Below are 25605 nucleotides of genomic sequence, written 5' to 3'. Positions count from 1 at the left end.
AGGAAGGTGCAGGGTAGAACAGTAATTGTCAGTTGTCCTCACAGGTCCTACTCTGTCCTCACAGGTTTTAGTGTTCCCTTTCTTTCCTTCTTTCCACGTCCAGACTTTTTCCAGAGTGCCTATGGGATTGTGGGATTGACCGATTACAATTTCAAGCCTCCTACCACAAAGGAGTAAGAGCCTTCCATAAACCTCTGTACTAGCACACATCCACAATTTAGATTGTGAGCAACTTTTCTTTGACTTTTTAATTATCATCTTAAAATCTTTTCTTCCCAGTCACCTCACAATTATAGGGCTTCTTTTCACAGAAAGCCTTATTTCATATCACTCATAATTGTTGAATTGACCTGACCAAACCCAAATGACAAAGATCCTAATTATAAAAATTATAAGAATAAAACAAAAATGTATCTAGTTACTTGGTTGACCCATAATACAAGATTTGGGTAACTGCCAGATAATAAATAGCAATGAATTATTTATTTATTGCCTAATAAATAAACAGTATGATGTTTATATGCCCGGAATCCCATATAGTTGAGCAACAAGTTACACAAAAAGAACAAAATATGTATTGGATATTATGAAGACTGACATCATTGAGCCAATGATTTAGAGTCATTTCTGTTCCATTAAATGTGGAAAGGAACAAGATGAAAGAAGGCAAAAGGCCAGTCTGCTCTTCTCTCTGCTTTGAAAGAAAGTGTGCCAGGGTAAGTGGACAAGACCATAAAGAAACTAAAAGCAAATCAGGAATCCATCTGTATGCCTTGTCTATACTGAAAAAGCACACACTTGGGGTGTCCTGTTATGGATATCAGAAAGAAAGCAGGAGGATTTATCTGAGAACAAGTGGCAAAAGAAAGAAAAAATCCAGTTTAATGGCAGACACCGACAAGACATGTAAATCCGAGGGCGGCATGCAGAAAGCCTAACCGAAATTTTATTCTGAAGGCTGTATCGAATACAACCTTCTCAAATTTAAATGGGTATATGCATCACTTTGGGTTCTTGTTAAAATACATATTCATAGTCAGTAGATGTGGGATATGACCTAGGGTTCTGCATCTCTACAAGCTCCTAGGTGATTCTAATGTTGTAGGTCTGTGGATAGCATATTGTTTAGCAAGGATCGTATAAAAATTAGTTATAACCAAGAAAAAGAGAAGCATACACTTGCAAGGAAGACATACAAATAACCAAATACAACCAAATGAGTCAACAACTTTAGAAAGATGACCTTTTACTAAATAAATATGGCAATTTCAAATTACTTTATAGATTAATTATAATCAGCTACAATTTTAATGAAATGTATCACAAAACAAAGAAAAGAATGTAAAATATATTAAAATATTTTTTAAAAGATAAAACAAGGAGGGGCACCTGGGTGGCTCAGTCGGATGAGCATCCGACTTCAGGTCAGGTCATGATTTCTTGGTTTGTGAGTTCGAGCCCCGCATCGGGCTCTGTGCTGACAGCTCAGAGCCTGGAGCCTGCTTTGGATTCTGTGTCTCCCTCTCTCTCTCTGTTCCTCCCCCGCTCCCACTCTGTCGCTCTCAAAAATAAATGAACGTCGAAAAAAAAAAAAAAGATAAAACAAGGAAAGACCAAAGCTAAATATTGTCTCATCAGATTATGGTATGTTACCTAAAAGAATACATTTGTTCTTAAATGGAACAACTGTATATTATAAGTCAATTATCCTCATTTAATTTATATATTAATTCTAACCAAAGTCAGTGAGGTTTTCACAGACTTAGTCAAGACTTAAATATCACTTAGAATAAAAAATTAAAAAGAAGTTTTAAAAATATTAAAAAGAAAATTTACCACGCATTAAAATCTACATGGTATAAAATAATAAAACTGTCTATACTGACATGGGAGTAGATAGATAAACTGAACATAGTAAAAATTCCAGAAAGAGATACAAATATATGTTAGAAAACATAATACAATAAAGGTGACATTAAAAAAACTACATGTAAAATAATGCAATTTAATGAATAATGCTACCAGTATAATGTATAATTTTTAAGCAGTATGCCACATATGCCAACACAAAGTTTAACTGTTTTTTTTTTTTTTGTTTTTAACGTTTTATTTATTTTTGAGACAGAGAGAGACAGAGCATGAACGGGGGAGGGGCAGAGAGAGAGGGAGACACAGAATCGGAAGCAGGCTCCAGGCTCTGAGCCATCAGCTCAGAGCCTGACGCGGGGCTCAAACTCACAGACCGCGAGATCGTGACATGAGCTGATCGACGCTTAACTGACTGAGCCACCCAGGTGCCCCACAAAGTTTAAGTTTTTTAAAAGCAACCATAAGAAGGATGCCTGGGTGCCTCAGTCAGTTGAGTGTCTGACTCTGACTATGTAATTTTACAAATAATCACTGGAAGTCTGAGAACTAAGAATTTTTTTGGCATCTCTTATCTGGATCAAAGTGGATTCTTCAGAGTCCTAGGTATTATGCCAGTCCATTTAAAAATACGAGGTGTCAACTGGAAAATGTCCATAGCCCTTCATAACTTTCTAGGAACAAGGATGGTGAATAACACTGTTGTCTATTTTAGGTAAATCTAAAATTGTTGTACTTGCAAAAGTAATGGCGACACATAATATGGATAGTGTAGTCTTTATAAACTATAAGGGGCACCTGGGTGGTTCAGTTAGTTAAGGCTTGGGTCATGATCTCACAGTTCATGGAATTGAACACCACATTGGGCTCTGTGCTGATAGTGTGGAGCCTGCTTGGGATTCTCTCTCTCTCTCTCTCTCTCTCTCTTTTCAAAATAACTAAATAAACTTCAAAAAAAGGAATCTACAAAACCAATTTAATCTACAATTAATCTACAAAACCAATTTAAATATGAAATATATTTATCTCTTAAATTATTCTATCATTTATTGCACGTAACTGTTATTACAGCATATTTCAAATATATTTGCATATCCTCATGTGTATCCAAATTGAGCTATATTAAACCTTACTGTGTTGTCATTTGTTTTTAGAGTATTTTAGTGAAGTAAAACATTACAGTTATAGTTGAAATTCCCTGTGAAACATTCTTCCCCACCTGCCTTTCCTAGTGTGAGTCAAAATTTAATTAGAACTATTGCATTCTTGAGTGATAAGAATTCTGTAAAAGTGATCTAGAGCTGGATTTAATGGTGACTAGATTTTTAACAATTAAATTTGTTACATCTATTTTCATCAAGTAATTAAGATTTTATATTTATTATAGAGTAAGTTTCAGTAAATAATATTTTTTTCTGGGAAGTTGGATACTCCATCTGTTTTCAAAGTTGTTGGTTTAGAGCTTTATTTAAGATTTTTAATGTTTTATCCTCAAAGGTGTTCAGCATAATGAATTGTCTAGAAAGTAAAGTGTCTATGCAAGCAAGTCGAGAAATATACCATCACTCTAAGCACTGTGCAATATTAGTGTTAGAGCACTGAGAATTTAAGGTATTACAACCAATAGATCAGAATCATAAAAATTATGCTTCACATTGAAAAAAGAATGAGAACATGAAATAAAAGAAAAAAATTCCAATTTTAAAAAAAAGGTCTCAGGGAACCTTGGTGGCTCAGTTGTTAAAAGCGTGCAACTTGGTTTCTGCTTAGGTCATGATCTCATGGGTTTGTGGGTTTGAGTCCCACGTCAGGCAGCATGGAGCCTGCTTATGATTCTCTCTCTCCCTCTCTCTCTCTACTCCTCCTATGCTCTCTCTCTCTCTCTCTCTGTCTTTCTCAGGATAAATAATTTTTTTAAAACTAAAAAAAAAAAAAAGTCTCTATCACTCACTCCTCATCACTCTTTCCCAAACCTGACCTTACTTGTAATTCCACAGATCAAACAGTTTTAAATACGTTAAAAAACCACAGAGTACGTGTTGTTTTGTGACTGACTTCTTTATTCAACATTATGTTTGTGAAATGTAGCTATATTGCTTCACATACAGCAGTTCTGATGGTACATATGGTCATAGAGGAGAATACCCATCGCTACTAAACGTTCTATAGATAAACTACATATACTACATCTGTACATTCATATAGATAAACTACATGTTATTTTTCAGATTCCACTGCTGGTAGACATTTGGGTTGTTCCCTGAGTTATGAACAATACTGATATGAAAATGCTTACAAATGTCTTTTAGTGCATCGTTACTCAAATTAATAAGAATGGAGTTTGCAGATAGACAGTGACCTTTAGACCACGCTTTTAGTAGTACTGTTTTGGTGCTCATGTATACGTGTGTCATTTCGAAGTGGAATTACCAAGTGATAGCAATTGGAAAAGCATTTAATATTATTAAATTTAACTAAACAATTTTATTAAATCTTTGCAGTGATTTATATGTGTAACAGTACTATGTAAGAGTTCCTCTTTCTCCAAATCTTTGTCAACACTTATTTTTTTCCAGTATTTTTCATTTCAGTCATTCTTGCAGATATGCCCTGATATATTATTATGGTTTCAATTTATATTTCTGTTGTTATTAATAGGCTGGGCAGAGGATCAAACTTAGCTTCCTCATTTTAGTAGGCTTAGATGCCCATTATGTTATGCATTATAAAATACATATTATTATCTATAAATACTTATTGCCAGAAATAACCTGTATGTAATCAAACCTTGAAATGACCAGCATAAAGAAAATAATAATTAATAGAAAAAGTTAAAAAGCAGATAAAAATATAAAAGTATAAACAGGAAAATCCAGATTGTGAAATGTATACTGTAAAAGTCCACTGACCTCTTTCTGTCAAAAAAGTCATAGGGGAAGGATGAATATGATAGAACTATTCTAAATTGAAAGAGACCAAGGAGTCACAAAATCCCAATGTAATTCTTGAAACTTGATATGATCATTTAATGAAGAAGCAGCTATAAATATATTTAAATATATTTGGTAGGGAAGGAATAGGGAAGTTTAAATATGCACTGGATCTGAAATTTCAGGGAATGATCTTATATTTTCTAATTTATGATGAATAACTCTTAGAAGATGAATCTTGAATTATGAAGTGTCATTGTTATTCAAGTTATGTTGAAATTTTTTACCTATAGAAAGAGAGAAAGATTGACAGAGACACACAGACATGGAAATTAATTTATGGAATATGTTAAATAATTGTTGAAACTGTATGTCCATATGAATGCATTTGCTGTATAAATTTTTGAACTTTTCTTTCTACTTTAATTTCTCAATAAAACATGGAAAAATATCACTTCTCTTTTCCCTCTTCTGTCCAGTCTCTTAGAGATAGCTCCAATTATTCCATTTAATCATTTATGTTTTTCAACTTTTTCAATGTCTTCTCTGTGCTAGTTGCCTAGTAATTTATTCAGCTCTATCTTTCATTTCACCCATCATTTAATTTTTAATTGTAATGACTATGTGGTTTTCTTCCTTGAATTTTTATTTGATAATTTTTCAGTTAAGTCTGTACCATTTTTCATTTCTATTCACTTATTTTCTCATTCTATAAATTTTAAGTGTAAAGCATCATTTTTATGATACCTGCTTATATACTTAATATCTTAAATTCTCAGAGTTCTAATCCTACTTGTATAAAAAGCTTAAAGTTTAGGGTAAAAAAAACCCTAAATATATACATTTTCAGATGCTATGATTTTATATGCAGAAATTCCTGAGGAATTTATGTTAGAATTATAAAGTTAATGGAATAAGGTCACAGGGCAGAGGGCACTATACTAGATAGTTTGAATTTCTATATAATACAACAAAGAATTGGAAACTGAAACAAAAATAAATTATTTAACAAAAAAATTAAATACCTAATCTAGGAATATATATATTTTTTTAATGTGAGGAGATCTATACTCTAAAAATTAAAACACATTGTTAAGAGAAATTAAAAACATCTAAATAATGTAAATAAGTGGAGAATGTCATATTCACTGATTACAAGACTCAATGTTTTTAAAGTGTCAGCTCTCACCTAAGCAATCTATAGATTCGAACACAATCCAATACAAATCTTCAAAGTCTTTTCCTTTTTATAAATCAACAATCTAATTTTAAAATTAAAGTGAAAACACAAAGGAGCTATAATATATAAATATTCTGAAAATAAAAGAACAAGGAAAACTTATCTAAGTTGGTTTGAATAATTTTAATAACATGACAGTAACTGAGATAGTCAGTGTATTACTGTCATAAGGATAGGCAAACAGGTATTGGGAAAAATTAAGTGCCCAGATACAGACAAGAAATGAAAGAAACAGAGAAATTTTCTCACAAATACATGATCAATGAGCTAAGATAAAATAATTTTTTGTATCTTATAATTCTGTTCATCTGCAGGCAGATATCCAGCTTTCTAGATGGCAAAAAGCAAAAACTTCAAGCCAGTTAAGAGTCACACCTAAAAATGGCACATTGTCACTTTAATTTTATTCTATTGGTCAAAATAGTCACAGGGCCATCCAGGATTCAAGAATACGTAGGACTGAATTGCATCTCTTGATGAGGTAGTGGCAGAATAACAGTGCAAAAGAACATGTAGGATGGGAGATATTGTTAAATCTACTCAAAAGCATGGGTGAATCTCAAAAAAAAAAAAAAGTGACCCATTAAACAAGTCACCAATTTGATGACCTTGAATACATAAATATGTATGTATATATGACAAGAGACAGACTGGAGGTGGGCACGAGGACTTTTTGGTGATGGCAGAAACATTCTATATAATGATTGGGGTGTTAATTGCATGGGGTTTATATATTTGTCAAAACTCATCTGCAGCTTTTGCTACATAACACACCAACTATATCTAAACTTAGTGGCTTAAAGCACAAACCACTTATTATTCTTCATGATTCAGTAGGCAAGGCTGACTACATAATTTGCAGGGTTTAGTGCAAAGGAAAAATGGGGATCCTCCTCTTCAAAAACCTGAGGGGGCGGGGAAATTGTTAAAGATCTAAATGTAAAACTTTTTTTTCTTTCTTCCTAGATGACCTCTCTCATGACCTGTCATGGTGGTTTTTAATTTTTTTTTTAATTTAATGTCATTCCTCTGTTAGCTGTGGATGCTCCTGGCAAGTATGAACCTCACAGGTGCTGGGAGACACAGCCCATTATGTGGTACAAGGGCGTGGCTCATGGGCTTCAAGATTCCTTCTCCTGTCAACTACCATAGAAATACATTGTGTTCCTACTAAAGATAAGAAAACCTATCTCCCCATACAGTGAGCTTGCTGCCCCTATCCCTGGCAGACAGATGACTCCCAAAGGTTTGCAACTTGGATCAAGGGTGAGCCAGAGTCTTGCCCACCTAGTAATTACATGGCATTACATCCAGGAGCAGGAACAGAAGCCACCACGCCCCACCCTGAGGTACTGAGGTATTGTACACACCAGATCCAGTGCTTGCACCCAGACCACTGCAGGAAGCAGTAGTCAATGGGCAGGGGCAGGGAGAGAAGGCCAGGGAAGGGCTGCCAGAGGGAGCCGCAAGCACTAAGGGAAAGAAGAAAACCTGCTGACAATCTGTCTCAGAAAGGCAAGGAGGCTGTGGATGGCAGGACTCTGTGTGAACCAAGAATCCAAGCCCTCTTGCCTGCTCCATCGTCCCATGGGATTTTACTTACAAAACACAAATTCAAAGATACAATTATTAGGAATTTCAAGATAGCAATGACAACATATTAAACTCCAAGTATAAGATTCTTAAGCTTTTACCATCACAGAGACCTGTACAATGACACACTTATGAAGCCATCTATCGGTATGTCACCATGGAAGTTATGATATGGATCAACCAGTACTTGAGGTCAGCTGGAGTCCTGGCTCAAACTGAATGTCTAAGATGACAACATTCACATATCTGGTGGTTGGTTAGGTTTCAACCAGAGCAAAGGAGATGGCTTGACCACATGTTGATCATCATCCAACAGGCTAGATTCATTGCTGAGAGTTTAACTAAACTATTCCATTATATTGCTGCCTCTGATAACAGCCTACAAAGTTACAAGTCACTTCCTGATGTGACTTCTCTAATTCCCTAGTGATGACCACACCCCAGCACCTTCTCTTTGTTCGTCCTTTAAATAGGACCCTCTTGGAACTTGCCAAACTCCACTCTTTTTGGTTGGAATTGACAATCTGGCCTTAGTCCACCCACAAAAGCTGAAAGCATTCCACTCTCAGATGCTAATAAAGACATATGTCCCAGGTCATGCTGTTCATTCTCTGCCTGCACCCCGCCTTGAACTTCTAAGTGGCCCCTGCAGGCATCCACGTACTTCAACCAGGACCTGTAAGTAATATACTTCTCTATTTAATTTGTCCTTGTGGTCTTTGTTGATCCCGGGTTCACCATCTGACACAAAAGTCACAGCTCTCACAGTTGTGGTTTGAAGATTCCCACAGGCAGCAAGCAAGCAAATCCCAGGTGAAAGCACTTTTCAAAGTTCTACTTGAATCTCATGTTGCAATATCCCAAGGCCAGCCCAGCGTCAATGTAAGACCATATTTGCAAAAGGCTTGGTTACAGGGAGAGGAATAATTTGCAGCCATTTTTCTAATACACCAAACTCATAAAACTGTACACTTCAGATCTGTGCTTTTACCATATATAAATTACAGAACATTAAAATCAATTAATTAACACATGAAAATGACCTGGTAGAACACTAAGTCCAACAGCTTCTGGGGGTAGGAGGAGGGTTACTGCTTTAGCTCAGAGGGATAATTTGATTTCAAATTGGCTCTTTATGAGTTTTTATTTTTCTTTTATTGTTTTCTTATGAGCAGAGCTGAAAATCATTTTTATGTATATACAGATATATTTGTTCAGCCAAATTTCCCCATAAATTTGATTATTTGTTGTGAATTGACAAATAGTTTATATGTCATTCTTATAATGGTGTATCCTATGTGTCGAGAGCATATATCTATGAAAATAAAATACGCATTTCCAATATGGAATGCTTGTATATGTCATGTCAGTTACATCATTTAGTTCTTAATTTAATGAATTTAACTTAATTGAAACTTTAATGAATTACAACATTTTATGAATGCTTAAATTGCATTTGACCCAGCATGCAAGGCCTGTTAAGGGGCATACATGTCCTACATTTCTTGTATGATATTTCTCTTAAATTATTGTCCAGTTAAAACAAAGGCAATAATTAGGGTTTTGATTTTTTTTAAGTTCCCAAATATTCTCTTCAGTCCCAAACCTTTTCAATTAGTACCATTTCCTTTGATAGAAAAATCATCTTTTTTATGGATTCAAGTGGCTTGTCTTCAAGGCCATACTTTCTTCCATTATACTATAGTCCTTTGTAAAACATAGCAACAAAGTCCTTTTTAAAGGTCATAAAATTATATCAAGAACCACCTTCTGTCAATTTTGTATTGCTGCTCCTAAAAGAAATTTGATTGTACTTACTACAATCCTCTTTTTATGAATTCCTGCTGACCAAAAATGAATTACACACTTAATTTTTAGGTCATAATGGCAGACACCCAAGTGTTCCATGGCCTTGAGATCCTGACATTTACAATTTGAAAGCTACTCGAATTTAACCCACTTCACATATTTTCCTCATATTTCTTCTAATTGTATAATTTTATTTTCCATTTTTAAACTTTCAAGTTGTAATTTATGAGCTTTATATTTATTGTGCCTCAATTTCAAAGTGACATATGCATTTTTTTTATACATGTTTTAGTCTTCTCTTTATACTACATTCTAAATTTCACCACAGCAAGGGGTGGCTGGGTGGCTCAGTGAGTTGAGCATCAGACTCTTGATTTTGGCTCAGGTCATGATCTCAGAATTGTGGATTGGGCCCTGTGTTGGACTCTGCACTGAGTGTGTAGCCTGCTTAAGATTCCCTCCCTCTCTCTCTCTCTCTCTCTCTCTCTGTCTGCCTCTCTCCCTCTGCTCCTTTCCCCCACTTGCACTATCTCTCAAAAAAATTGCACCACAACCAAGTAACTAGTTGGAGGATATTAAAGTATTCTCTCTCCTAAAGTAAGCCAAATTTTCAAATCATGAATTTAAAATGTACTTCTCTATTCTTTATACCTTTCTCTCTAGAAATCCATTATATTTCATCTATCTATACTTGACTGCATTTAATCAATTTTAAGAGGCATGCTACCTACATTTTAATGCTTCTGAAATTGAGTTGCAGTTTTCAGTGATGTCATCTTACAATTACTGCAGCTTGAATGGCTGTCATGCCATAGTTGTCTTTGCTTCTGAGCTTGCAAAAGTTGATCATGTTGTCATAATTTGCCTCACAATTGCAGTTTTGAGACTAAAACATTAGGTTTAATTGTCACATAATCTGCCAAACAGATCACTGTAGATTCAGCATTGCAACAGATATTCATTGTGTATATATACATATATGTATAAAATCCAAGCATGAGGTGTAAATTTTATAATACTGAAGCAAGTAATTACTGGAGAAGTGATGAAAATTCCCTATTCTCTTACAAAATGGCAACCAAGTGCTTTATATCATATAAGAAAGGAAGGTATCTATGAATAGATAGAGTTTTCCTATATTTGATTTACTGAGCTACAACAAAAAAAAAGATTATCCTTCCCATTGGAATGAAACTGATCAGAGTAATTATAAATTATTTTTAAATATAATAAATTTTAGGCTATATTTGTATTCCAGGGGAAGAACTTAATAGAGGAAAAGAAAGTCGTTATATAGAAGAAAAAAAAAGAAGAATTGCAAAAAAGGAATTCTTAGAAGGTAAGACGTGATAAACTATGGACAGAAGTTTTAACCTTGGCCTTAGAATATAATTCTAGGGAGATTTTCCAAGGTTGGTAGAAAGTAAAAATAACATTCATTTATTTAACCATCTATTGAACATCTCTTATGTGCAAGGCTGCATGCTAAGCATGGGAACTTGTTCTGGGCATGGGAGATGGAATGAGAATAGAACAAACGTTCCTGCCCATTAAGGAGCCAACTATTAGAAAAACTGTCAGCCTTGGGGTGCCTGGATGGCTCAGTGGGTTAAGTGTCTGACTTTGGCTCAGGTTATGATTTCATGGTTTGTGGGTCCGAGCCCTGCAGCAGGCTCTGTGCTGACAGCTCAGACCTGGAGCCTGGAGCCTGCTTTGGATGCTGTGTCTCCTTCTCTCTCTGCCCCTTCCCCACTCACCCTCCGTCTCTGTCTCTCTCAAAAATAAACATTAAAAATATTTTTTTAAAAAAGGAAAATTGTCAGCCTTGAAAAATATAATTACACACTGTCATGGGTTAAATTGTATCCCTCCGCAAAATATGTTGAAATCCTAATCCCCTGTACCTGTGAATATGAGATTATTTGGAGATAGAGTCATTGCAGATATAATTAAGATGAAGCCATACTGAATTAGAGTGAGCCCTAATCCAAAATGACTTGGTCCCTTAGAAGAGAAGAGACAGGGGTAGAGACACACAAGAGAGGATGGCCACATAACCGCTGACTTAGAATTTGGAGTGATGCATCTACACTCCAAAAAACACCAAGGATTGCTGGAAAATACCAGAAGCTACAAGAGACAATCATGTATTCTCCTTCTTCTCTCAAAGTTTCCGAGGAAGCTTCATCCTGCAGACACATTAACTTCAGAACTCTAGGCTTGAGAACTGTGAGGTAATAAATTTGTTGTTTTGAGCCACCCAGTAATTGACAGTGTAGAAAACCAATACATACTTTTGTAAGTGATATGGAGAAAAAGTACAAGTGTACAAGGGAAATCTATGGGGTCTGCGGATTGCAAAAGGCCTCTTCAAGCAATGACAGGCAAGAGGAATATTCCAGGCAAATGGAAGTGTATAAACAGGGGCAGAGATAAAGAAATCAGTGTATGTGAGGAAGTATAGGAAAGTCCATGTGGTTACAGTATAGTTAGGTATGAATGGTGCTATGGCCTGAATGTTTGTGTCCCCCCCACAAAATTCATATGCTGAAATCTTATCCCCAATGTTATGGTATTAGGAGGTGGGACCTTTGGAGGGTGACTAGATCCTGAGGGTGGAGTCCTCAAGAATGAGATTAATGCTCTTTTAAAGGAGATCACAGAGAGCTCCGTTACCACTTTCACCAGGTAAGGACACTTCAAGATGACAGCAGGGTGCACCTAAACAAGGTTGTCACCAACACCAAATCATGCTGGCAATCTGATCTTAGACTTCCAGCCTCCAGAACTATGAGAAATAAATTCCTGTTGTTTATAAGCCACCCAGTCTATGGTATTCTGTTATACCAGCCTCAATGGACCAAGACAAGTGGCATTGTGATATAAGGCAGAGGGTGTCCAGATTATTCCTAACACATTGATTTTGCAATGGCAAGCTAATGGAGGACTTTGAGGAGGGCATTTTCTCCTGTCTTAACTACCTCGAGTACACTGCATTTTCATTATGAATGTTGCAACGTCAAAATACATGTTAAAATATAAAATAAATAGGAGATTATATGGTTAGAATTTTGGAAATAATTCTGACATATTTAGAAAAGTATTCTGTGGATTCAGGTAAGTCATCACAAACTACAAGAATAATAGACTACAGGGGCAAGTTAAAATTTTCCAATATCCATTTGGGTAGCCCATAGTCCCCAGGGGAAGGGGATAACAGTAAGAGTTCTGATGTCATAGCATAAAGCTAATTAGTTGTTTCTGCTGAGTTTATTTTTATAAAAAACAATAAAAATATTAAAATATATTTTTGAAAAAAACAATGGATGGAAATCTAAGTGACAAGTTATTATAAGAAGGATTATGAAAGTTCTGCCTTTAGAATTAATAAAGACCAGGATTAATAAAATTCTTAAAAAATGTTAATAATAAAAATTGACCAATATCCTAATATATTCACTTAAAAACAAATAACCATAAATTGAAATATACCGGAATTATTTTTTAAGTTATTTACGTATTTGGAGAGAGAGAGAGAGAAAGAGAGAGAAAGTGGGGACTTGCAGAGAGAGAAAGAATCCCAAGCAGGCTCTACACTGTCAGCACAGAGTCTGGCATGGGGCTCAATCTCATGAACCCTGAGATCATGGCCTGATCCAAAATCAAGAGTCAAAAGCTTAACCGACTGAGCCATTCAGGCACCCTACAGGAATTATTTTTTGATAATTAAATAAGCTAATGCATTAATGAATTCATAATTTAACCTAGTGTTAGCATGGTTAGTGTTAAAAAAAAAGGCACTCATTTTGTGGCAGAAAATTCACAGGTATTTAAGGGTCAGAGTGAAAAACTGAATGACCTCTTGAAGTGAATGTAACCTCCAACTTGGAAGAACTGCTAGACCAAAGGAACCATATGTACCCATGTGCACAGGGCTGTGCATCAGGCAGTAAACCTGGATTTTGAGCTTGATGAAATACGAGGATGTAAATTTAGGTTGTTTTCCCTGGACAACAGGTGGAAAGCATGTAGTATGTCCTCTGTAGGTCAAATGGTGCCCAGAGATGGACCAGAGCAAAACGATTAGCTTTTCCCTTCCATGGTATGCATTTTGTAGGTTGGAAGCAGCTTGAAACAAAATCTCTGAGACCTCTTGTAACCATATGTTTGATTCATGGAAAATGAATGTGAGTGGAAATGATGTCTTCTAGACTAAGGCTTTTGAAGTAGTCATTGTTTCTTCTAGCTCCAGCTTTCTGTTTTTTTTAATTTTTTTGTTAATATTTATTTTTGAGATAGAGAGAAAGAGAGAGAGACGGCATGGGTGGGGGAGGAGAAGAGAGAGAGGGAGATACAGAATCCAAAGCAGGCTCCAGGCTCTGAGCAGTCAGCACAGAGCCTGACATGGGGCTCAAACCCACGAACCGAACCATGAGATCATGACCTGAGCCAAAGTCGGATATTTAACCAACCGAGCTACCCAGACACCCCCAGCTTTCTTGATATAGATGCCAAAGAGGAAGAAACTCAGTCCTTAATGATTGACTGAATGAAAGTGGCCCCACAGAAATGAATACTCATAAATAAATGTTTAATTTTTTGCACGAGAAAAATTCAGGTTATATTTTTATACGTCTAGTTTTTCCCAACTAATACATTGATATGGTGAGTGCCATTTGTAAATTAGTACAACTGTCTGGTGAGTAATTTGTTAATATGTTTCATGACCAATACATAGGTATATTTATTTCTAATTTCTTTTACGTAAAAGCAAAACATAGTCATTCTCTAAGGGCTGGCATATAGATTGTTCACAACAGAGCTCTTTACCTTGGAGAATGAGTTGGAAACAACATAATTGTCCTAAATTTGACAATAATATCAAAATTACAATGCATCCATAAAATAATCTTCTGCAGCCAAGAAAACCATGTCTTGGAGCACTGAAGAATAACTCTTCAGTCATCAAACCATAATAAATAAAAAGAAGATATAGCACTATGTATTAAATATTTCATTTTTATAAGAAAAGAAGAGGGAAGGTCCATGAAAATTTCAAACATTAGTGTCAAGGTGGTGAGATTATGAATATGTGTACTTTATATATCTATATGGTGAACGCTTTTCTATAAGTAGTGTGAATCAAAATTTTCATTATTTTTTTGTACTATTTTAGTCAGTCCAAATTTAATGTCATTTATAAGTACATATTGGCTTCCATACACCAAACCATAATCATAACTTAAAACTAAAACTATTAGCTACAATGTTTCCAGTAATAATATAAATATTCAAATGACCTGAATTGTGTATAAAGCATTATATTCTGGATACCTATTATCATCAATACATTCATGCTGATAATATTTACATATATAAAATAGAACAATGAACAGAATTTCCTTGACATGTGTTTAGAAACTATATTTTTTTAATATAAAAAAACAAAATCTTGAGGAACCACAGAGGGAAAATATGTTTTCTAAAATGCATCTTTTCAAAGCCCTTCTAAACTAATTCATAAAATATCAAAGAATACATTTAAGCCAGAGGAAAAAAATGCACAATGCATGTGGTTTTACCAAGATAAGACTTTCTAGCCCTGTGTGAAATATTGGTACAATGCAAACTGACTCTTCCTTTGGGCAAGTCATTATCTCTGTACTATTTCATTTCCAAAATTATGTATTTTCCTCTTTGATTAGATTTTTAAAGAATATTCTCAATAGTCAATAGACTTGCTTAAAGTTAGCAGTGCTTATCACATAGTAGCTCTTTAATATGTATTATATCAGTAAATATATAAATTAACGTCATTATAAAAAATTTAGCTAAATCTCCAAAATTAGTGAGAGATGTATTTTTCTACCTTGTAAGTAAAGCCATGTCATGTGCAATCATAATATTAAAATGTGCATAATTTTTAAAAATTTAATACATTTTAACTTCCACTAATATGGTTATAATTTCTATAATGCAAGAAAGATGTAATCAGAGGCAGTTGTACAGATGGTAGACAATTTGACCACAGGATAAAAGACCAGAGGGTAGAAGGAAAAATTAGCATTTAGAAATAAAGCAGTAGCGTGGTGACTGATAATCATAAACTTGGGAAAGTTCACAGCATTCCAGCAAGGGGAGAATATAAGTCCTTTGAAAGTAGGGACTCATGTCCTAGGTCACTCTGCACTTCCAGTTTCTACGTCTGCGATCTTTACAGAGTAAATGTGATATAAATTTTTGTTAAACCAGTAAGTAAATGACACTGAACAATTACATAGTTCAAGCAAACAAATGAAAATCCTCCAAAGCAGAGAGTGATTTGTAATCTCACCAACACTTCAAATCATTTTAGTTAAGTGGCACTTAAACTCAATTTTTATGTAGACTTCTTTATAAACTGAAAACCTGTAAACATTTCATATTTTTCTTTTCTCTCTAGCTTGAGAGATACTGATGTAGAGAAGTTTCACTTACAGTATAATAAAATAATATTCAGTTTAAATGACTGTAACCATATTGTATTTCTTTTAGCTTACTTTAAAAAAAACAGAAGATACTAACGAATCAGTGTCTATGTGTGTATTTTAAGTAAAAGCAAATAATGACATATATATCTCATTTAATATAATTATGATTTTATAAGACACATTGATATTTATATCAAAATACCTATAAATCAGTGCAAACACATTGATACATGAAAGAAAAACAACAAAGAATTTGTGAATTGGGTCTTGGTCACAGATATGCTAGTATGAAATAGTATTTATATATTAGTTACATAAGTATAAAAAATATTTGCCCTCGAACAAAAATTCTTAGATATTTCTTCAACCAGATTAATAGTCCTTGGAGCTAGATAAGTGCCATGCAACTCTAAATCATTTATTTACAGTGTTGTTGACTAATACAAGTGCATGTTATTTTTTATTGGTGGAAACTTGATCTGTATTAGAATTAAAGATGTGTGAAACTCAACTATAAATTTGATATGGAACTCCTCTTCTTAACCTAGCCAAAGTTTATCAGTCAAGGTAGAGGTTTTATGTAGATAATGGATATATATGTTCTTAAGTATACATATGTTGTTTATATAAAAAATAACAATCCTGTGTGATTTATGTATCTGCTACCTTCAAAAGTTGGTTACATGATAATGGAACTAAAACCAGCTAAAAGAGCAAAGGATAGCCAAAGACTTTTTTTTTTTTTATTCCTGATATCAAGGTTTCTTGTTCAATCACTTTTTGCTTATATCAAGTATTCTTTCCTCTCCATGTCAGCTTCCTCCTCCAACTGGCCTCCCTCAAAGAAGAAAATGGTTTCAGTGGATCCACACTTCAAGTTACATGTCACATCAAGAAAAAAGAGATCTCAGGGTGCCTGGGTGGCTCAGACAGTTAAGCTTTCAACTCTTGGTTTCAGCGCAGGTCATGATTTCACTGTTTGTGAGTTCAAACTGGCAGCACAGAGCCTGCTTAGAACTCTCTTTCACTTTGTCTCTGCCCCTCCCCTGCGCCCCTCCCCTGCTCCTGCTCTTCTCTCTCTCTCTCTCTCTCTCTCTCTCTCTCTCAAAATAAACAAATAAAATTTTTAAAAAAGAAAGAATTCCTACAACTCTACAATGAAAAGACCAATAACCAAATTTTAAAATGGGCAAAAATCTGAATAGCTATTCCTCCAAAGAATATACACAAAAATTTATACAAGCAGAAAATATTCGGGGCACTTGGTGGCTCAGTTGTTGGGGGACCAACTTTCTTTCCCCTCTCTCTGCCCTTGCCCACCTTGCGATCTCTCTCTCTCTCTCTCAAAAATTAAAATAAACATTAAAAAAATTAAATATAAAATGTTCTGAAAATAGATAGTGGTCATGGTTGTACATCTTTGTGAATACACTAAATAAACACTGCTTTGTACTTGAAAAGTTGAATACTATGGTATTCAATTACATATTAATAAAAAAATTATGGTCTTATTATTAGAAGATTATACAAATATTATCTTAACTTGGGCTAAAATAAATCGTTAGCATTCCTTTATGATTTTCTTGTGGCAAGAGCTCTTATCATCTGATGTGAGATAGCTCATTACTAATATGTAGGACTGAATGGATATGAAAATCAACTAAGAGAAATAAGAGAAATAAGAAATAATAAGAGAAATAATTAGAAGCAAATTCATTATGAGTCCCTCTAAATTTAAATGAGTACACATATCTAATTGGTAAGCCTAGGCCATAGTAACATGTCTTAATGAGCAGTTGAGTTTAATCTTAGGAAGTCAGGTGGCCTTTTCCTGATTTATCGTGCATATTGTTTCACCCAACCAATGCTATTTATATTGATGCAGCATGATCCATTAACTATTAATTCTTTTGTCTCAGCAAAAATAATTCAGAGCAGTGCTTGAACGCTGGTTAATAAATGTAACCTAGGCCTCTAGAATAATATTAGTCTTTTTTTTTTTTTTTTTTTTTTTTTTTTTTTTTTTTTTTTTTTTTTTTACTTCTGCCAGGATAATAATAAATTCTGGTTGAATTTTTCTGGTTGCTTGTATTCTTGCTGTTGGAAGAGCAGCCCAAATTGTGCACATGAAAAAAGCTTCCTATCCCTATAGGTAGTAATCCTGAGTACTCTGTGCTTACCTTAGTTTGGAGATTTCCAGGTGTAATTCCCAGGGAAACATGGTCCCCTGGAGAGGTAGGGGTTTTTAACATATGGAAATCTCTAATAACTGTAGCGTAAACACAAGGCAGGTTGCGTGCCATAGTAGTCAGTTGAAAGTCTGCTTTCCACTTAAGAATTAATACCCTGGTGAGGAACATATTGTACAGTTTTCACATCAGGGATAAGCCAATTATCCATCCTCAAGATTAGTAGATTCTCTTAGTAGAAATGAATAATTCCTGAGAAGCAGGCTGGGGAATCTCTGAAAAGCACAGACTGGCTACTGTGGTGAGAATAGCTCCTGTATCAGTGTTCTCCCTGGTGAGCTCAGCTATGTCCACAGGGTGGAATTCTTCATACAGAAGCCTTCTGGTGATTTGTGGTGAGGATCCAATTATTACAAGATTGAAAGTTGGAGTTAATATGTGAGAATAATTCAAGTACACACACACACACACACACACACACAGAAATCTGTTGTATAGAATTTGCTCTCTATAGTATTTAATGAAGCATAAATTAGATGTTTATCAGGGGTTTAAGTGAGAGAAAACAGGTTCAACAACCATAAAGATTCAGAGAAATGCACAGATAAGTGCATATGATAGAGAAAGGCTCTCTTCATATGATAGAGAAAGGCTGAAAAACTATCTCGAAGCCCAGAGCCTGCTTCCGGTTCTGCGTTTCCCTCTCTCTCTGCCCCTCCCCTGTTTGTGCTCTCTGTCTACCAAAAATAAATACATAAACATTTAGGAAGGAAGAAAGAAAGAAAGAAAGAAAGAAAGAAAGAAAGAAAGAAAGAAAGAAAGAAAGGAAGGAAGACCACGGAATTTGTTTTTAATCAAAACTAAAAGCAAATGTTACAGAAGTGCATCAGTTTCGATTCTTATGGAAAGTCAAAAATAGAGATAGTATAAAATGGATAGAGTTGTAAAAAAATAAACCCTAATATGTTTTCCATGAAGAATTCCTGACCCAGCTTCACTTTAATGTTGGTACTACTTTAAATTTCGATGTTGTTTAATATGAATATGTCAAACAACAAAATGCATTTTTTTACACGAAATTTATTATCAAATTGGTTTCCATACAACACCCAGTGCTCATCCCAACAGGTGCTCTCCTCAATGCCCATCACCCACCCCCTCATCAACCCTCAGTTTATTCTCAGTTTTTAAGAGTCTCTTATGGTTTGCTTCCCTCCCTCTCTAACTTTTTTTTTTCCTTCCCCTCACCCATGGTCTTCTAAGTTTCTCAGGATCCTCATTCTCAGTCTTAGATGATTTTGAGCCCTTTTAATTATTTTGCTAGTTCAAAGTGAATTTATTCTCACTTTCTCTTAGGTTACTACTTTAAGAATTATTCTCTTATCTTTTTTTTAATGTTTATTTATTTATTTTGAGAGAAAGAGAAAGCATAGAATGTGCATGCGAGAGCAGGGGAGGGGCAGAGAGAGAGGGTGAAGAGAATCCCAAGCAGGCTCTGTGCTGTCAGCACAGAACCCAATGTGTGACTTGATCAAGACCTTGACACTTTAATGAGGCTAGAGGTCACACTGCTTCCTATGTTAAAACCAATTACATACATTCTGCATATATATACTGTGGAATAACTCTTTCCACAGGTAATTATAGATCATATTCTCCCCTTCCTTAATTGCCCATTTAGCAAAATATCCAGATTCTTCTCAAAATTATAAAATACTTTTTTGGTCTTATCCATTTTCTCTGGTTGAATTCTATTTTATGGAGACAAAACTCACAGGATGATCTCGGACTTCCAAACCCATAATAGTGAAAAATTAATTTTTGGTGCTTATATGCTACCCAAACTATGCTAATTGTTAGGTAGCCAAAGTGACTAAAACATTTCACTAAAGATGATATCAGATGACAAATAAGCATACGAAAAGATGCCCCACATCACACATCATTAAGAAAATGCAAATTAAAATAAATTTGGGATACCACAACATACCCATTAAAATGGAACAATCTAAAGTACTGACAATGTCAAATGTTGATAAGAATGTGGAGCAACCACAATTCTTTTATTGCTGGCATGAATGCAAAATGGTACACTTACTTTGGAAGACAGTTTGACAGTTTCTTAATACTGAACATACTCTTAGCATACAATCTAGCAATTGCCCACCCCTAGTTTTTATCCAAAGGGGTTGAAACTTATATCCCACAAAAGGCTGAGTATGGATGTTTACAGTAGCTTTATTCATTGTTGTCAAAACTCAGAAGCCACCAAGATGTCATTCAGTACATGAATGGATAAACTATGGTACATCTAGACAATGGAATATTATTCAATGCTGAAAAAAATGAGCTATCAAACCATGAAAAGATACAGAACCTTAAATGCATATTATTAAGTGATAGAAGCCTGTTTGAAAAGACTACACACTGTATGATTCCAACTATATAATATTTTGAAAAAGGCGAAACTGCAGACATTAAGATCAATGGTTGACAGGAGTTCAGGTAGGTGGGAGATGAATTAGTGGAACACACAAGAATTTTAAGGCATTGAAAATACTCTTAAGACACTATTATAATGGATACATATTTTTATACAAACCCATAGAATGTCAAACATAAAAAGAAAACTCTAATGTAAACTATAGATAGGGGTGATTATGATGCATCCATGTAGATTGATCAATTGTAACAAAAGTGGCACTCTGCTGGGGGGGATATTGATAATGGGGGAGGTGAGGTCTGTGCATGTGTATCTATACCTATGCAGGCAATATATAGGAAATCTTTGTTCCTTCCTCTCAATTTTGCTGTAAATCCAAAACTTCTCTGAAAAAGTCTTTTTTTTTTTTAATTAAAAAATGTATTGGGGTCTAGTTGATATACTATATTATACTAGTTTCAGGCATACAACATAATGACTCAGCAATTATATACACAATGAAATGCTCACCATGAAAAAGGTTATCACACAAAATCATCACACTATTTTTGACTGTATTCCCTATGCTGTACGTTTCATCCCTATGACTTATTTTATAAATGGAAATTTGTGTTTTTTAAAAAATTTTTAAAATGTTTATTCATTTTTTTTGAGACACAGAGATAGAGACAGAGCACGAGTAGGGGAGGGGCAGAGAGAGAGGGAGAAAGAATCCGAAGCAGGCTCTAGGCTCTGAGCTGTCAGCACAGAGCCCGAGATGAGGGGCTCTGACCCACGAATTAAGAGATCATGACCTGAGCTGAAGTCAGACGCTTGACTGAATAAGCCACCCAGGTACCCCTATTTTGTAACTTGAAGTCTGTATCTCTTTATACTCTTCACTTATTTCACCCATCCCCCATCTCTTCCTTTCTGGCAACCACCAATTTGTTTTCTGTTTTTGTGGGTCTATTTCTGGTTTTGTTTGTTTATTCATTTGTTTTGTATTTTAGATTGCACATATAAGTGAAATCATATGGTATTTGACTTTTCCTGTCTAACTTATTTCACTTAGCATAATATCCTCTAGGTTCATCCATGTTGTCATGAATGGCAACATTTTATTTTTTATGGCTGAGTAACATTCCATTTTATATATACCATATATAAGTGTGTGTATATACATATACATGTATATGTATATGTATATATACATATATATACATATATACATATATATGTATACATGTATATGTATATGTATACATATACATATATATGTATACATGTATATGTATACATATACATATATATGTATACATGTATATGTATACATATATATGTATACATGTATATGTATATGTATATATATATCTTCTTTATCCATTCAAAATAGTCTTTAAAAATAAGTTAAGATAGGGATAAATAAAGCAGTATGTGTAAAACATTTACTTACTATTCCTCATGTTTAAATAGATCACTTTGATTTCTTATGTCTTCCAGTTTTATTTTTCTCTATCAAGATATTAGTAGTCACCATGATTTCCCCCATCAACTATATTTAGAAATCAGTTTGAAGTCCAATATGCATAATTTTTAGTTACAAGATGAGTAAGACCTGAGGATCTAACGTACAGCATGGTAACTATAGTACTACCATATAATATACTTGAAATTTGCTACCAGGGTAGATCTTAAGTATTCTCACCATGACCAACAACAAAAAATGTTATCTATGTGAGGGCATGGATATGTTAAATCATTTTATAATGCATACCTCTATCAAATGTATACCTATATTATTGTATATACTTTAAAGATATTATCATTTTATGTCAGCTATACCTCAATGAAGCTGGGGAAAAAAAGAAATAGAAATAAAAGGAAGCATAATTATTTTCTAGAAGGTGAGGATTACTTTTGGTATGGACTATTCACAGATAAAAATGATAAGTGAAAAAAACTAAAAAAAAGTAGCTGTGGCATCAACATCATGATAAAGTGGTCAAAATTTTTAATTTTGAAAATTGAAATTTTCAGAATCTAAAAGTCATTGGTCTTACGTCAGAGACATAAATTCATGTTTGGAATATAAAAGAGAAAGATGCAGCTTAGTATGACTGTCAGGAAAGAGATAACTTTAAATATAAAAGGCCAAGGTGAGACCATTTAATGAATTGACAGGGATAATTGGGGCAGCAGGGGAGTCAGGTAACGAGGCTGCTGGCACTGAAAGTAGTGTCATGGAACATTTTTTTCCAAAAAAAGGGAAGAAGATATCGAATTATTTGGATGTTAGATACAGCTGGGCAGTGATAGTGGGGGTACAGTAGGCGGGTTAGAGACAAATCAGATTTTTATGAGGAGACTGAATAGAGATGAGGTACTTTGATTAGCAGAGACTGGGTCATGGAAGGGTTTGTACATCTTAATATTGGATTTCAATGTTAGTTTTAAGGCAACAGAGCCATACTAAAGGTTCGGCGACCTGCAGTAATATTATATCAAAAGCTCACACTAGCTACAGCTCAGAGAATAAGTGGGAGGTGAGCAGGGCTGGAGAATTTTCACCCCAGAAAACAAATATTTAATGTGAATATATATGCACCAATAATATTACATATAAACCTATTTTAATACAATTATATATATTGAAACAAAGGTAACAAGTACAGAAAATGCCAAACATGTTTATGTGCAACCTACCCAATCGTAGGAGTAAATTACTGAGAAATTCAAGTAGCTGAACTGCTACACTAAGCATAAATAGTATTGAATAAGATGCATAATGACATTAATGCTTTTTTACAACTGGTGTATTTGTCTTCTCACCAAGATCCAGAACAATATAGAATCTTACACACTTACTTAAAAAGCAAGAAGAAAGCCACTGAGCAGGTTGAAAACAGACCAACTTGGTAATACACACAGAAAGAAAGCTTTCTTTTTTATTTATTTATTTATTTATTTATTTATTTAAATTTTTTTTTTCAACGTTTATTTATTTTTGGGACAGAGAGAGACAGAGCATGAACGGGGGAGGGGCAGAGAGAGAGGGAGACACAGAATCGGAAACATGCTCCAGGCTCTGAGCCATCCGCCCAGAGCCTGACGCGGGGCTCGAACTCACGGACCGGACCGCGAGATCGTGACCTGGCTGAGGTTTGACGCTTAACCGACTGCGCCACCCAGGCGCCCCCTTTTTTTTTTTTTTAAGTTTATTTACTTTTGAGAGACAGAGAGATAAAGCATGAATGGGGATGGAGCAGAGAGAGAGGGAGACACAGAATCTGAAGCAGATTCCAGGCTCTGAGCTATTACACAGAGCCCGACGCGGGGCTCAAACCCACGGATGGTGAGATCATGACCTGAGCCGAAGTCGGATGCCCAACCAACCCAGCTACCCAGGTGCCCCAAAAACTTTCTGTGGAGTACTATGCCTATAGCATAAGGATGTTTTTTCATTTGTTTTTTTAGGCACATGAGGAAAGAAGTATACCTTTTTAAGGTAAAAATGATCAAAGATATGACTTTAATATTACCCCATTATCATATTTAGAAACTTAACATTGTGAACTCTGAAAGATTTGATTATAAGAAGAAATTTAAATTTTTCATAAAAGAAAATATAGGTCAAATACAAACAACAAAAGTCACATAGAGCATCATAATTCTCATCAGTTAATTTTTAATAAAGATTTCAATTTTTTTGTCTAAACTTAGATGTCCAGTTAAACTCTCATAATCAAACATAAAGGTAGATTAAAGGACAGGTCATATTAGCAGATTTCAGTGAGTTTACCTCAACTCTTAAGAGTTTATTTGAGAATGAGCTTCAGAAAATCAAGGTGGCACCTAATAAAGATAAAGACAGGGGACCAAGAAATGTTATGTCTAATCTCAAAGAAAAAAAAAAAAAAAAAAGCAGGTGGCGCCTGGGTGCCTCAGTTGGCTGGGCAACTGACTTTGGCTCAGGTCATGATCTCGCCATTCCTGAGTTCAAGCCCCACGTTGGCCTCTGTGCTGACAGCTCGAAGCCTGGAGCCTGTTTTGGATTCTGTGTCTCCCTCTTTACCCCTCCCCAACTCACGCTCAGTCTCTCTCTCAAAAATAAATAAAAATATTTTTTTAAAAAAGCAGAATTTCTGAAAACAATAGCTTCAGTGCACAGCTAGAGAAAAGTAATTAAAAATAAGAGAAAGATGAGAATAGAGCAATCTCAGACTGGATTTATTCATGGTAAAAAATTCTACAGAGTAGACATTACACTAGAATAGCTACAACTACTTAAGGATGAAATTGCATAGCAAAAGAAAAAAATGAAAAGATAAATTGTTGTGTAGAAAGGAAATAGACTTGTAGGATTTCATTTGAAAATGCAATTATGCAATTTTGTTACATTGAATTATTGATCTGTGTTTTTACCACAATTTTAGAGTACATATTAACATACTGTTATTGCTTTAGCAAGGTCAGAATGTGTTTCACCACCCTTTTACTTTGGACTTGGCCAAGTGATTTGCTTTGTTTAATGCGATGTTAGCAGATATAACAAAGAAAAATCTTTAAAACGTGCTTTCCTGTCTGAGGTTTTCCTCTCACATTTCCCCCTGCTTCAATGAGAGGAGCCTTCTTTAGACTGCCTTGCTATATTAGGATATGTGAAATGGGCCCAATATGAGCTTGAGACCTGGAGAAAACTGAGCCCACCTATGATCGATGGAACTCCAGTTAACATGTAGATGAGTGAGCGAGGAATAAATGCTTATTGTCTATTCCATTGATATTTTGTGTTTGCTTGCTGTATATCATAACTGTCTGATACAACAGTGAACATTATATTCATATCAATATAAGGTAAATACTGTATATTCCTATTTAGCCTTTAAAGCCAGCTTTTAGACAAAGATTTGTGTATCTATTCATAATCATAGAATGTTTATTAATGTTTTCCACCTTAATATCATAAGAGTACAGATGAGAGAAGCCAAGAAGTTGAGGGATGTAGACGTGAAGAAGACTATAGAAGAAACTTACAAATTGAAGTTAGTGTACTACAAATGGTAGAAAGTAAGTAGGTGTATAT

This window comes from Herpailurus yagouaroundi, unplaced genomic scaffold, assembly GCF_014898765.1.
Source record: "Herpailurus yagouaroundi ecotype Mexico unplaced genomic scaffold, PumYag 141, whole genome shotgun sequence".
NCBI lineage: Eukaryota > Metazoa > Chordata > Mammalia > Carnivora > Felidae > Herpailurus > Herpailurus yagouaroundi.
The sequence above is the reverse complement of the archived record's forward strand: the minus strand, read 5'-3'. Positions refer to the sequence as shown.